Genomic DNA, 14,157 nt, shown 5'->3' with positions numbered 1-14,157 from the left:
CTTCTTACTGTGAACGTAAACAAACGGTAGGGTTTATTTAAAAAAAAGGTGAAATGACACGACTTAATAAAGACAACGACTCACAGGGTGAGAGTATTTATTTTCTGTCTATCATTTTTGAATGACGTCAGTCAGAATGAATGACGCATACAGAACAACTGCTTCCGTGTTTAGAAACACTTTCAATGTCAATTGTTATTTATTTGAAGAAAGAACGATTTTCAAAAAGTACCATTTGTTAAACGTTGTCCAGCACTGCAAACACATAGTTCTTCAAACTAAATCAGAATAAGAAAATTAACTTACAATTTTCAAGTCTTGATCCAGTCGATTTCTAACAGTGACAAAAATCTCTCACAATGATCCAAATGAATCTTCTTCTAACAATGACGAAATATCACAAACGAATAACAATGACGTAGTAGATCCAATAATAATAGTTTTCGGCGAGCGAATGATAATGAAACCGGATCTAGCCTTTTTATACTCTTCGTGCCAGTCTAAGTAGGTCAGGGGTCGGTCTAAGTAGGTCAGGGGTCGGTCTAAGTAGGTCAGGGGCCGGTCTAAGTAGGTCAGGGGCCGGTCTAAGTAGGTCATGGGCCGGTCTAAGTAGGTCAGGGGCTGGGTCAGTAGGACGAGGTCACGTGATGTCATCAAGGTCACGGAAAGTAGGTCAAGGTCACGGAAAGTAGGTCATGGGGCCCAACAGGCCTGGGTACTACTCACGTGTACACCTCGGCGTCTACCTTGTTCTACACTCTACTTACATATATTTCAGACTATTTGAACACGTGTACACCATAGATTGCAGACTCTTTGGTAACGTGTACACCTCGGCGTCTACCTTGTTCTATACCTAGATTACATATATTTCAGACTATTTGAACACGTACACCTTGGTGTCTACCTTGTTCTATACTCAACTGGTCTACGTGTACACCTCGGTGTCTACCTTGTTCTATACTCAACTGGTGTACTGAACACAACGGAATGAGGCAAGTGTGTAACGAAAGGATACCAACTACTTTTAATTTCCTACCATAATTATAGGTTTTTAATTTAATGTGTCATTGTGACTGACATGTATACACGACCGTTATAATCCTGTCAGTATTATACTGACTAGCTATTTGGACATCATAAGTAGTATAGGGGCATGCCGGATGTCATGACCTACTTCTCCGTGACCTTGACCTTGGTATGAGTCATAGGTGTGGTGTCATAGTCTGACCTTGGCCGTGACCTTGATGTACTTGACGGCTGCGACCTTGGTGTAAGTCATAGCCTTGACGTACTTGTTGTGTGACTCATGGCTTAGCTTTGACCTACCTAGGGGGCAGTGACTGGTAGGCAGGCGCACGACCTTGGCACAGGTGTGTGACGGACTTCCATGAACAACCGTGTCCCTGACCTACTTAAACTAGTCCTGTTGTGTCCTTGGGACTGTCCTCCCAATTACTGTCCTTGGCCTAGTTACGACTGGCCTTAACCTATGTAGGCTCGTATTTGGATATAAAAAGGGGTTGTTTTGTTAGTAGCGTCATTCGCTAGCCGAAAGTTCTATGAACGAGATCTATTTTCGCTTTGGAGTTTAAAGATATTCTGAAAGAAGACGATGGCATCAAAACATTCAAATTCATGTCAGAGCCACGGACAGAGTGAAAGAGCGCGACGTCAGCTAGAGATTGGAAGTAACGTTATGGCCAAACCATGGCACCAGGAGCTGTTAATACACATCAGATGATTTGGAAATGATACAGGGAAAACATTCCCCACCAAACGAGACATCACTCTAAATCTAAAGCAGTGGGTTGAACTGTGTGGATGTAAGGGTCAGATAGAGGAAACGTTTTCAGCCTTGAAACAAGGGAAGGATGAAACATTGTTCAGACACCTTGGAGCCAATGTTCATGCTAGTATGTATAAGAACTATGTGGGGGTGGACCTGAGTCAGTGGTGGTGGTGTGATGAAACGAAATCTGTGAAGCCTTCGAAGAAAGGATTTTTTTCTATCTCTACCTCAGTGGAAGAAACTGAAAAACAGTTTTGAAATTATAAAAGACTGTTCCGGAACTGAATTCTGTTATACCTTTTGCCATGCAGGATGATCACCAAAACCAGCTGGGATTCATACAGTGCTCCTTCTGCAACCCCAACGAGTGTCACCAGTGGTGAACGAGTGTGACAAACATTTTATTTTGGATGAACTCGAAGGTATAAAATAATGGATTTGTGGTTTACACTTCATTTGCTTTGTGACTGTGCTAAGAGAACAGACGTGTTTTATGATTCTGACATTCTTGTGTCTTGTTGCACTATCTGGAACGAAGAAAATGGCATCAGAATATTCGAGCAGTGTTAGTAGTAGCAGCAGCAGTAGCGACGAGGACGGCGCCTTGGTCTGCAAATGTTCAGAAAGACATACAATTAAATGTAAAAGAGTGACTACCAAACAAGATGAAAAGAAGAGTACTCATTATATATACTACTCAAAAGAATTTAAGGGTCAAAAATTTATAACCAAATAAGTTTCAGAGTGTATTAGATTGATGATGTAAACTACACCAAATTTTTTATTTATTGTTCCATATTTACAAAAAAACCACAAATAAACGTCACTGTATACAAGAAAGTCACATGACATGCTGTTAAAGTTGAAGGTTGTCAAACATGGATTTTACACATTAGAACATTCGTTTAATAGTGTGTGAATCCACCCCTGGCGCGAATACACTCGACACATCGTTGCCTCATGCTGTTGATCAGACGTCTGAAGAACTCTTGGGAATGGCCTGCCACTCTGCCATAAGAAGTTGACCCAGATCATGAAGGTTGGCCGGAGGGGCATGGTTATCCCGAACTCTCCTGCCTAATTCGTCCCAGGCGTTCTCTATTGGGGCCAAGTCAGGCGAATATGCTGGCCAATCCATCCTGGCGATACCTTGTTGTCTGAGAAAGTCCGTTACCACCCTGGCGCGGTGGGGTCTGGCATTGTCATCCTGCAGAACTGCCCCGCCGCCAATCTGCTGAAGGCCTGGGAGAACCAACGGCCGGATAATCTCATTCAGATAGCGGATTCCATTCAGATTGCCATCCACCACATAGAGGGGGGTCCTGTGGTGGATAGAGATGCCGCCCCACACCATGACGCTGCCACCACCGAACCGGTGACGTTGTCTAACGTTAACGTCAGCGAAGCGCTCCCCAGGACGTCTGTAGACACGAACCCGACCGTCGTTGAACTGGAGACTAAACCTGGACTCATCAGTGAACATCACTCGACCCCACTGAACACGTTGCCACCGCAGATGAAGCGTACACCAGTGACGTCTGGCCGTTCTGTGACGTGGTAGGAGTGGTGGTCGAACAGCCTGGCGACGGCAGCGTAGATTATTGGCTCTCAGACGATTGCGTATGGTTTGATCAGACGATTGCGTATGGTTTGATCAGACACTCAAGTTCCAGTCGCAGTCCGCAGATTGTCACGTAATCGGCGTGCAGTGGTTGTGCGTTGACGTACAGCCATATTGGTGATGTAGCGGTCCTCTCTATTTGTAGTGCTTCGGGGTCTTCCCGAACGTGGACGATTTCGAACAGAATTCGTTGCTTGGTACCGTTGCCACAGTCGGCCAACAACACTCTGACTGACACCAAGTCTCAGAGCAACACTTCTTTGCGTATTGCCATCCTGAAGCCAAGCAATAGCCCTTCCTCGATCTTCGATAGTCAGTTGAAGTCGTACCATTGTCGAATTTGGAGTGTGCACCGTACAGGAACGCAAGCTCCAATTATACGGAAATTCAGCATTGGGAACATGGAATACACGTGCAAAGCGTGCAAATGAAGCGCTTTGTGAAAAAGCAAGTTATTGGCACTTAGCAGACCTTTCGCTTTCGCCCTAATTTACGTGAAAATGTAAGCATGTTTTCACCATTAGAACTAGTCGACAGTGTCAATGACAGTGGATTTTAATTCTTTTATGGGTTGCTTAGACCCACTTTCGTCAAAATGGAACAATACCATGCGTGACATTATGGTCTAGCTAATATAATTGACATTCAGAAAATAATGTCGAAAATATCGTCTGACCCTTGAATTCTTTTGAGTAGTATAGATCAAATGGATGCTACACGTGGAATTGGGGATAGAACTGAAGATGGCGAACTCGTGGATAAACCCACAGATCAGACGGATGCTGGTCATGAACCAGATCCTGACAATGATGTTTTCTACTATGATGACGACGAATGCACAGATGCAGGTCGTGAGTACGCTACACATGCAGCCTATGAAGAGAATGACTTGTATTCGAGACGTTACTTGTTCTGTCATCATCCCCAAATGAGACATTTATATGCCCGGATGCTGATGTATGCTCGATGGCCCATACAATTACGTCAAAAACCCAAGGAACTCGCCCAGGCCGGTTTCTACTACACTGGAAACCCACGATGCCATCATGTGCTTCTGCTGTGGTCTATGCACCTGTCGATGGAAGAAGATGGACGATCCAGTGATGGAACATTACACTCTCTCTCCAAGATGTCCCCATGTGAACAATGTGTAACATTAGATATTTTCAAACACGTGTGAGACACCTGTATGTTTTTGACATAACTGTTTTGTCATACATTTTTGTGTACTACATTTCTGTTTTTTTTGCAATAAATTTTGTGTTGTATCTTTTGAATTTGTTGTTTATAAATAGCATGACGTTATGACCTATAGGTCAGTTGGGAATCATGTCTCGTGGGAACGGTACCTCAAGTCTGTTTACTATGATGTAAAACATCCTGGGAGTTATGCCAGTCCTGTTAAATTATATCAAGCTGTCAAAGCAGAGGGGAAATTTAAAATTCCTCTATAACGTATTAAGAAATGGTTGAAAGGTCAAGAGACCTATACCATGACACATCAAGCAAGACGTAATACCTATGTTGTGGAAGGTATAGACAGTCACTGGCAATCCGACCTGATGGATATGGTCAGTTTGGCTAAATACAATGACAGGGTGAGATACCTCATGGTGATTATTGACCTGTTCTCCAGGTATGTGTGGGTTCTACCACTCAAGTCGAAAACAGGGAAAGACGTAGTAGAAAGAAATGTTTTATTTAACGACGCACTCAACACATGCTATTTACGGTTATATGGCGTCAGACATATGGTTAAGGACCACATAGATTTTGAAAGGAAACCCGCTGTCGCCACTTCATGGGATACTCTTTCCGATTAGTAGCAATGGATCTTTTATTTGCGCTTCACACAGGCAGGATAGCACAAACCATGGCCTTTGTTGAACCAGTTATGGATCACTGGTCGGTGCAAGTGGTTTACACCTACCCATTGAGCCTTGCAGAGCACTCACTCAGGGTTTGGAGTCGGTATCTGGATTAAAAATCCCATGCCTGACTGGGATCCGAACCCAGTACCTACCAGCCTGTTGACCGATGGCCTAACCACTACGCCACCGAGGCCGGTCTTAAGACGTAGTAGATGCTTTGACAGAATTCTGGAAATCAAGTCTAGAAAGCCCAGACTGTTTCAATCTGATTCGGGGTCAGAATACAAGAACCACAGGGTAAAAGCATTGTTAAGTAACATGGCATAACGCAGCTGTTTACTCTCAATGAAACCAAAGCAAGTTATGCCGAACGGGTCATTAAAACCAAAATGTGTCCGTATCGCTACATATTAAAAAAAAGTACATGGATGTCCTAGAAAAAGTCGTCCATAGCTATAACCACACCAAGCATCGAATGTTAGGTCAAACACCAGCCAGTGTCAACCAAACGAACGAAGGAGAGGTCCGTCTGTCTCAGTACCTGATCAAAACTAAAAAGATAATCCACAATAAGAAAGTTTACCTTTGACATAGATGACAAAGTAAGAGTCAGTCATCTTCGGGGCACCTTTGATCGAGAATACCAAGAGAAATGGTCTGGCGAAATATACTCTGTCAAAAAAAACCCGCATAGGTGATAGGGAAAGAAGAAAAGTGTTTTGATTTTACAAAATATCTTCTTCTTTTTTTACAATGTTGCTGAATGACCATGTTTGTTAATGTTCCTGGAATGGGACAGCATGCTCAAATGCACCCTAAAACAAATTTAATGTATGGTCAGATTTTGACGAATGCACGTGAAACTCGGTGAAAAGATTGGGGTAGTGATGGGTATTTAAAGCTGCAATGCTCGCAATGATGCCTCATTTTCATTTCGACGTAGACGAGTTACAAGATGCCAAGACTAAGCCTGCCGAATCGAAACACTGCAATAGGCCGCCTCCAGTTAGGTGAATCGCAGTCAGCAGTCGCACGCTACATGAACGTCCATCAGAGCACCATTTCACGTCTCTCGGATAGGTACCAGCAGTTTCAATCAGCTGAAGACCGGCCCAGAAGTGGAAGACTTCGCATAACAACTGCAGCACAAGATCCTACATCAGGGTTCTGCACTTGCATCACCGATCTGCCACAGCAAGGGTGTCTGCACAAACCAATCGAAACCGACTTCGAGAAGCTGGTTTATGGGCTAGGAGATCGTATGTTGGCCCCGTCTTGCGACGTCAACATCGACATTTACGTGTTCGCTGGTGCACGAATATACAGGGGTGAAACTTGGGGAAACTGGTGGCGAGTATGGTTCAGCGACGAGTCATGTTTCCTTCTACAGCGTCGTGATGGACGACAACGTGTTTACAGACGCCGAAATGAACATTTTGCCAACAGCTGCGTCACCCAAGTTGACAGATTCGCTGGAGGGAGTGTCATGATGTATGGAGCCATCTTGTGTTCGTACAAGGCAACCTGACAGCTGTACACTACCGGGATGAAATTCTTCGCCATCACATGCTTCCCATTTTGGATCGACAGAGAGAACTCTTTTTGCAGGTCAATGCCAGGCCGCATACGGCACGTGTAACAATGGATTTCCTACAGAATAAGAACATTAATGTGCTGCCATGGCCATCAAGATCGCCAGATCTCAGCCCCATTAAACATCTATGGGACGAACTGGACAGACGTGTACGGCAGCATAACCCGGAGCCTTAGACGCTTCTGCAACTGCCGCATGCACTGCAGGGAAAATGGGCTAGGATTCCACATGCCCGGATTCAGACACTCATTCAGTCTATGCCAAGGAGATGTCACGCAGTGATTGCTGCTGCTGGTGGCCACACAAGGTACTGATTTCAGTGCCCTCGTGCGACGTCGTTTGGTGACAAAAACACCTCCACTGCCGTCAGTCCATAGCAAGAAGATTGTCACATACTCATGTCAAATTTTACTGTGATACGATAATAATGAAATTATGCCACTTTGTATTCAAGAGATAATTCGATGAATATTTCGCCTATGCGTTTCTTTTTTGACAGTATATTTACCATTGAGAAAAAGATACTGGTCTCAAGGTAAAGACTTGTACAAATTAAAGGACTGGGGTGGTGATGCCATCGAAGGGACATTCTATGGAGCTGAACTTCAAAAGGTGACAGAATCCTGATCAACTATACCGTATCCAAGATATCATTAAAAAAAGAGAGAACTCGTAACAAACAGAAGTGTTGGTGAAATGGCTTCACTGGCCTAAGAAGTACAATTCGTGGACTCGAGAAGAAGACGTTCGATATCAGACAGTATAAAAGGCATCAGCACATGTTTGACTTTTCATTAGCATGTTAGAAATTGTAGAGACACAACCTATGTCAAGAAGTCATTCCTGGACATCGTTTGGTAAACGTGTGGCCAAATCGGAAACCGTTTTTTTTTTCTCAGATCATCGTATTCGTAGTGGTGATTACGTGTGTCATCAACTTATCTCTCGATCAAGGTAATTCTAATTTGTGGACAGCACTACTCAGCAGTAGCTTGGGTTATTTGCTGCCAAATCCCCAAGATCAAAACTAATACGCACCATGGATAAGTACATTACCATTCGAAGTACAGACAGCACATCTTACTTTCCCAACAACACACACTGGTCTTTTAGAGTCAGTCTGTATGGCAGACTACACCTCGGTAAAACGTGGGTGGTAGCAGCCACCGAAATCACCATTCAGAACTGGGACGTCTCAAGAAAATCAGACTGTCGTGACATCTACGTGTGTTCCAACATCTGCCACAGCTCACATGTTGAAGAAAGAAAGGAGCCTCTTTTGAGACGCATCTGTTTAATGGGGAATAAAAAAAAAGGTCATTTATGTTTCCACAATATCATTACATACCCCTGGGACTGGAAGATATGCAGATCGTCCGCATCTATATACATGATGCAGATGGCAATCCAGCTTCACTTATCACGGGACCAGTGACAGTGACACTTCACGTAAAACCACAACCTTTTTGGTTTTAAAACATGGCCCAATACGTGTTTAAACATTACAGTTATTTAAAACTGATGACGAACATTCACGATTATCAGACGACTCTCGGATTACTGACTGAAATGAATGCAGAACAAATGTTGGCCTTGGTCACGATCGTTCGAGGGTTGCTAGATGAACGTATTAACGTCACAGCAGGACAGAAACGCAGATGTTTACAGTCTAACAACGAGTATCTGAACATGTTGAAAATACCGGTATCACCTGCCGTCATGGATAGAACTAGAAAACGAATACTGAGACAAAACACTCCTTTATTGGCCTTCATTTTGAAAGACAGTCACCTGGATCAGATGAAAGCAAATACCGTATGGTCGGTGGTCACGGATCGCTGGAGATATGCAGTGTAATTTAAGTGACTTTAAGTGACTAATTTAAGTGACTATTAATTTACCAATCAAAATATCGCTGACATGATAGTGACATTATAGCCAGACAAGAAAAGTGGTTTAGTGGTTAAGCCACCGGATTTAAAGCTGTACCTAGGTACTGGGTTCGCATCCCGGTACCGGCTCCCACCTAGAGAGAGTTTTATGAATAAGTTGAGTAGATGTATAGCCATTGCACACGCTCTTCTCTCACTAACCACTAACCCACTGCTCTGGACAGACTGCCCAGATAGCTGTGTGTGTGCCTAGGACAATGTACTTGAACCGTAATTGCATATAAAGACGGAATAAAGTATAAACAGAGTTCATAATGCTCGAACATCTGTTGGCCATAAACACATTACCTTTCATTAGCTTACTGTTGGCAGTCAGTAGCTGTCACGCCAAAAGTGACCGAGGGCTCTTAATCGCATAATTTCCCAACAGAAAACAAAACAGATAATTTTGCATTTGTATTTTCAAAAAAACAAGTGATTACTAGGCCCAATATTTAGTTGTTTTATAAACAGTTCACTGGAAATAGAACAGTTAAGCACTGGTAATGCTGATCAGTTCATATTTAATAACACCAGGCACCAGTTAATTATCAGTCCACCAAATAGAGAACCCTTTCAAACACATGCTAATTGTAGCATATCTGCAAGTCCAGGTCAAGGTCATCAACACAAAGTTGCTTTGTTCTTGCAACCATCTTCGACTCGCCGTCACTCTTGCACCATCTATAAGGCCATCTATATCATCAATCTCAACGGTGACGCAAAAAGCTGCTGGTAACCATCATCACCCCAGCTCACAATAATAAATCTGACCTGACAATAAAAACATGGTAAATAGTACAATTACCACGATTACACCATACTAACATGGCTGAACGCACTGACTGACGGAATTGGGCATATAAACTGGTTTCCACAGAAAATATCTATATCCAGTACTATTCATTGGCAATTCAGCCAATTCTTATTTAATACTATATCCATTAAATATATATCTATATACAAAGTTATCAACTATTAAATTACAATATACAACCGCTTTTACATTAACCAATTTTGACAATTATTACTATAATAAGTATACATACAATATTTACTGCCAAACTATACAATTCCCTAAAAAAATTACAACCTTTTCCTTAATATACAAGTTAAAATAAAATACTTACAACTTAATGCAACTCCAATTATGATATAATATAAACACAGATAAATAACAAAACCATACTTACCCCAATGTTCACAGGAAACCTCTCCACAGTTCCAAATATAACACGTGTCCACACACCACATCACCGCCCGTGCACCGTGTGCACCACAGCTCTAAGTTCTCCTAACAATAGTTCTGACCAGCACTTTTAACCAAGTGTCAAACAAATTGACTAGTCCACAATCACGCTGTGCCACTGCAGACCAAACCATCGCAAATGCTAGGGTATTTGACTGCACGTATGAAAAGGTACCATATGACCACTGCCAGTAAATAGGCTAAATAAAATATTCAAATTATCTACAATAAAATACGGTTGTGACAGTGGCATAGCGGTTAAACAATCGACCTTAAGAACGGTAGGTACTGGGTTCACATCCCAGTAACGACTTCAACTTAACAACTAATCATTAACACCTATCCTGAATAGAGATAACTATATCAACCTCCACTGAGGGGATTCGAACGACAGCCTCTCAGTACGCGAGAGTCCAACGCTCTACCAACTGAGCTAATAAGGACATTACCACTGTCTACTGCCAGTAGAAGCATTTTAGGAAAAATGTCCGAATTATATCAGACCTTCTAGCTCAGTTAAACTGTATGATCCGACTTCATTGCGTAAATGTACAAGAAATAGCAGGCGATTGTTAACCCATATTGACCTTGATGCTACTGTCCACAGCTTGCAGTGATGGGTATGGACGCTGTATCGAGGTGGGGAAGACCGTCAAGAAATAGCAGGCGATTGTTAACCCATATTGACCTTGGTGCTACTGTCCACAGCTTGCAGTGATGGGTATGGACGCTGTATCGAGGTGGGGAAGACCGTCAAGAAATAGCAGCCGATTGTTAACCCATATTGACCTTGACGCTACTGTCCACAGCTTGCAGTGATGGGTATGGACGCTGTATCGAGGTGGGGAAGACCGTCAAGAAAGGGCGCATTGAACTCAAGTGCGACTTGGAAATCTCCAAATGTAGCCTTGTTCCAGCAAAGCGAGGTAAGCCTGACTTTAACGAATTGTTATCTAGTTTGCTAATAGCCTCTATTAGAAACATACTTATCTGCCCTTGTTTTATAGAGCACCAAGCGACCCCAATTAGCCACTAAATTATTTCCGGTGCGTCTACGCTCAAGCCGCTTGCAACAAAGGCCCTTTGTTAGTACTGAACTGAGGAGTAGTTGTCGACTTGTTCTTTTATTTTTTGACGTTAATAAAGTTTTCTATTACTATTATTGTTTGTCAGATTGTGTGCAATCTGCTTCTTTTGCAGAAAAGAAAATGTACAACAAATGTGCTCAACAGAAATACTTATGAACACGTCTTGGGGGGAGGGGACCAACAAAAATGGCTCATTGATGATTGACTTGTTAAAACGGCACCTTAATAAAGTTTTGATATTTGCAAGTAATATGCATGTGTTTGTGTATATATCACTGTGTACGAATGGAAGTGTACATTAATTTGATTAAATGACTAGCTGCGATTCTCTGTACCGCTAGCTGCATTATTAACTACGACCTATGCTGTGTCACTGTCAGACGGACATAGTGTAACGGACACAAGTTATTTAATAGTTACGATCGACTATCTACCTGCAATTATTAATATTATGCACAATCATTAAGCATTCCATAGTATACTCAAAAGAATTTAAGGGTCAGACGATATTATCAACATTATTTTCTGAATGTCAATTATATTAGCTAGACCATAATGTCACGCATGGTATTGTTCCATTTTGACGAAAGTGGGTCTAAGCAACCCATAAATGAATTAAAATCCACTGTCATTGACACTGTCGACTAGTTCTAATGGCGAAAACATGCTTACATTTGCACGTAAATTAGGGCGAAAGGGAAAGGTCTGCTAAGTCTCGAATACAAGTCATTCTCCTCATAGGCTGCATCTGTAGCGTACTCACGACCTGCATCTGTGCATTCGTCGTCATCATAGTAGAAAACATCATTGTCAGGATCTGGTTCACGACCAGCATCCGTCTGATCTGTGGGTTCATCCACGAGTTCGCCATCTTCAGTTCTATCCCCAATTCCACGTGTAGCATCCATTTGATCTATACTACTCAAAAGAATTCAAGGGTCAGACGATATTTTCGACATTATTTTCTGAATGTCAATTATATTAGCTAGACCATAATGTCACGCATGGTATTGTTCCATTTTGACGAAAGTGGGTCTAAGCAACCCATAAAAGAATTAAAATCCACTGTCATTGACACTGTCGACTAGTTCTAATGGCGAAAACATGCTTACATTTTCACGTAAATTAGGGCGAAAGCGAAAGGTCTGCTAAGTGCCAATAACTTGCTTTTTCACAAAGCGCTTCATTTGCACGCTTTGCACGTGTATTCCATGTTCCCAATGCTGAATTTCCGTATAATTGGAGCTTGCGTTCCTGTACGGTGCACACTCCAAATTCGACAATGGTACGACTTCAACTGACTATCGAAGATCGAGGAAGGGCTATTGCTTGGCTTCAGGATGGCAATACGCAAAGAAATGTTGCTCTGAGACTTGGTGTCAGTTAGAGTGTCGTTGGACGACTGTGGCAACGGTACCAAGCAACGAATTCTGTTCGAAATCGTCCACGTTCGGGAAGACCCCGAAGCACTACAAATAGAGAGGACCGCTACATCACCAATATGGCTCTACGTCAACGCACAAACACTGCACGCCGATTACATGACAATCTGCGGACTGCGACTGGAACTCGAGTGTCTGATCAAACCATACGCAATCGTCTGAGAGCCAATAATCTACGCTGCCGTCGCCAGGCTGTTCGGCCACCACTCCTACCACGTCACAGAACGCTTCATCTGCGGTGGCAACGTGTTCAGTGGGGTCGAGTGATGTTCACTGATGAGTCCAGGTTTAGTCTCCAGTTCAACGACGGTCGGGTTCGTGTCTACAGACGTCCTGGGGAGCGCTTCGCTGACGTTAACGTTAGACAACGTCACCGGTTCGGTGGTGGCAGCGTCATGGTGTGGGGCGGCATCTCTATCCACCACAGGACCCCCCTCTATGTGGTGGATGGCAATCTGAATGGAATCCGCTATCTGAATGAGATTATCCGGCCGTTGGTTCTCCCAGGCCTTCAGCAGATTGGCGGCGGGCAGTTCTGCAGGATGACAATGCCAGACCCCACCGCGCCAGGGTGGTAACGGACTTTCTCAGACAACAAGGTATCGCCAGGATGGATTGGCCAGCATATTCGCCTGACTTGGCCCCAATAGAGAACGCCTGGGACGAATTAGGCAGGAGAGTTCGGGATAACCATGCCCCTCCGGCCAACCTTCATGATCTGGGTCAACTTCTTAAGGCAGAGTGGCAGGCCATTCCCCAAGAGTTCTTCAGACGTCTGATCAACAACATGAGGCAACGATGTGTCTAGTGTATTCGCGCCAGGGGTGGATTCACACATTATTAAACGAATGTTCTAATGTGTAAAATCCATGTTTGACAACCTTCAACTTTGACAGCATGTCATGTGACTTTCTTGTATACAGTGACGTTTATTTGTGGTTTTTTGTAAATATGGAACAATAAATTAAATTTTTGGTGTAGTTTACATCATCAATCTAATACACTCTGAAACTTATTTGGTTATAAATTTTTGACCCTTAAATTCTTCTGAGTAGTATATATATATATATATATATATATATATATATATATATATATATATATATTCACTGGCGTAGGAAGCAGGGGGCAAGGGGAACATGTGCCCCCCCCCCCCAACTTATCAGAAATTATGCTTTATAATAGTGTAAAGTGTGTGTATATAAAAGTGTGGCCCCTCCCCACACTTTTTGGCACCTTCCTGCGCCACTAATATATCTGTGTGTGTGTATGTGCGTGCGCGCGCGGCTTGTTTTGTAGGCTATTGTTTATTTGGGGGCAGATTTGTTGTTGCTACTGAGGTTTTCTTTGGGGGGGGGGGGGAGGTAAAATTTTTGACGGCAGGGTATGCACTTGGAATTATTTTTTTGGACTGGCCAATCGGGCCACTCACAGCAAGACGTTTGAATGGCCCGCGACCGAATTTCGCTAAAAAAACAACAACTTACTTAAATTGCAGTTTAAAAACATGTTATCATATACAAACAATAATAGCAACACAAAAGAAGGAAATAGAATTTGTTTTAGTTT

Source organism: Gigantopelta aegis, chromosome 8 (genome assembly GCF_016097555.1).
Source record: "Gigantopelta aegis isolate Gae_Host chromosome 8, Gae_host_genome, whole genome shotgun sequence".
NCBI classification, from domain to species: domain Eukaryota; kingdom Metazoa; phylum Mollusca; class Gastropoda; order Neomphalida; family Peltospiridae; genus Gigantopelta; species Gigantopelta aegis.
Note: the sequence above shows the minus strand (reverse complement) of the source record.